The sequence below is a fragment of the Octopus bimaculoides genome, chromosome 28 (assembly GCF_001194135.2).
Source record: "Octopus bimaculoides isolate UCB-OBI-ISO-001 chromosome 28, ASM119413v2, whole genome shotgun sequence".
Taxonomy (NCBI): domain Eukaryota; kingdom Metazoa; phylum Mollusca; class Cephalopoda; order Octopoda; family Octopodidae; genus Octopus; species Octopus bimaculoides.
In genome coordinates this window covers 2,824,011-2,826,779 of record NC_069008.1, presented here as the reverse complement: position 1 = coordinate 2,826,779, position 2,769 = coordinate 2,824,011, and positions in this window count along the sequence as shown.

Here is a 2,769-nt window from a genome sequence, read left to right as displayed (position 1 = left end):
TCTCAATGTAGTTCTCAGGGAGATTCAGTATGACACAGAGCATGACAAGGCTGGTCCTTATTACAGGTACAGCTCAATTTTGCCATATATACATACATACATACACACATGCATACATGTTTGGGACAGAGGGGCAAAGGTATGTACCATCATAGAGGTCAGTTGCCCTGCAGATATAAATATCTCTTTGAAAATCAAAGAAAAGGAAGGATATCTATGGACAACTGCTTGGAAACCTCCAGCTTCTATATACAGTATATATATTTATATAAATATATATATTTAGTATACTGTAGATCCTCGAGTATAATCCGCATTTTTTTCCCAAAATTTAAAGGTCAAAATTTCTAGTGCGTACTATATACGAGGTTAAAAATGAAAAATATTTTCTAAGCAAAATTTTCCAAGTGATAAATTTATAAAGGCAATTTACTTAATATTTATTTTTCACTGACATTATTACTGTTATTTCTTTATTTTCTGAAAACAAAATGCACAAAAAGGCTACACGTTTGCATTATGTTACATATACCATAATAATAAAGGATGTTACCGTATATACGTTTACAAACCAAGGATGTTATATAGACCTCCTTGACTCAAGTTAGAGAAGGGGTGTGTATTATACACAAGGTTTAGGTTTTTTAGAGGTACAGCCCCCTAAAAATCCCCTGCGTATTATACTCAAGGGCGGACTATACTCGAGGATTTACAGTATATATTTATATAAAATCAGTTCTAACATGTTTGATTTGATTGTGATTGGCTGTGATAAGACTTATCGCTGCGACAGTAATTCCAGCAAAAGACTGCTCATGCTAACTTGTATAATTACAGTCCTGGCTTAGGACGAATGTTACTGTAATTTAGCCCCAGGAGACGATGTCTCCTGGGGCTAAATTACAGCAACATTCGGCCTAAACCAGGACTGCCATGTTATGTTGGCAATCTTTACTCTAAAGTACTGTTGCTGAATATCTCTCGTGAGATTTACAAATAGTAATTTTCTATGAATTCATATTCATACCAATAACAATTGGAGCACTAGGTTTTGTTAGTAAATGCTTAAAGGAGAATCTGGATAAACTGTGATTTTCAGAAAGAGAAATTGATCGACTAATTCGAACATTACAATTGCAATCTGTGAGTGGAACAGTAAAAATATGCAAGACTTTTCTCAAGTTCCAAATGTGAATTTGTCTTTGTTAACTACATCCCAAAAGATGGAGCCTTGTATCTATGTTGGAAACCGGCTCCCTCTTCAGTGGAAGATTTATAATAATTAATAAATGGAAGAGACATACGACTGGCACTCTGTCAGTTACACCAACAAGTGTTCCAGTTGAGCCAATCAACGAAACAGCTTGCTTGTGAAATTAATGTGCAAATGGCTGAGTATTCCACAGACATGCATATCCTTAATGTAGTTCTCAGAGATTTGGCATAACATAAAGTGTGACAAAGCCGGGTCTTTGAATGGTATGTACGACTAATATTGGCCAGCTGGATGTACTGGAGCAATGTGAAATAAAGTGTCTTGCTTAAGGGCACAAAGCACCACTGGGTATAGAACTCACAAGTTTATGATTATGGGCTGAATACCCTAACCACAAAGCCATGCACCTTCACCACTTCGATATACATCTACAAATGCAATACTTGGTTGGACGTATCATTGGAGTTGGATCCCAGGTACACTTGATGTTTCGGGTCTGAAACATAGACCTTCTTCCAGGTGACTTGACCCAGGTTGATCAAACCTAGGCTTGAATCTGTGTGGCATTCTACTGCCCCTTCCCCCACCCCCACCCCGGATATCAACCAGAGCCATCTAGGTACATTCTCTGCAGCTTCTGTCATCATCATCCTCATCATCATCATTTAATGTCCATTTTCCATGCTGGTATGGGTTGAACATTGTTGTTAACGGGCCGTTCCTGTTGTGTCCGCGGTTCCAAAGGCCTCGCTCAGGGACTGAACTGCTGACCCTTTACTCTCCACCTCAGCATGGCTCTCCACCCATTTTTTTTTTGGAGATCATCAATTATTTGGTGATATGTTCAAAATAGAATCACATATCATAGCAATAGTTCAAATTGTATTGCTGCAATAACAGTTCAATAAAACTGCAAAAACAGTTCAATAATGCTGCATAAGTTTACAATAACTATGAAATAATTATACATAGCTGTGAGGTGGGAGAGAGGGGGAAGAAGCTTGCTTCTCAACCACAAGGTTTGTGGGTTCAGTTCCACTGCATGGCGCGGCACCTTGGGCGAATGTCTGCTATTGTAACCCTAGGCTGACACCAATGACTTGTGAGTGGATTTAGTGGACAGGAACTGCATGAATCCCATCATCACAATCACCGTCATCACTAATCATCACCACCATCTTCATCATCATCATCATCATCATCATCATCATCATCATCACCACTGTCATCAAAATGTTTACCACCGAAATCATCATTGTCATCACTATCATCAACATCACCATTATCATCATCGCCACCACCACCACCACCATCATCACCATCCTCCTCCTCACCATCATCATCATCATCACTATCGTCATCACCACCACCATCATCACGATCATCCTCATCATCATCAAAAATATTTAATAATGTTGTCCAAAAATGTTTAATAATATTACAATAATGTCCAAAAATGTTTCATAATATTACAATAATGTTGTCCAAAAATGTTTAATAATATTACAATAATGTTGTCCAAAAATGTTTAATAATATTACAATAATGTTGTC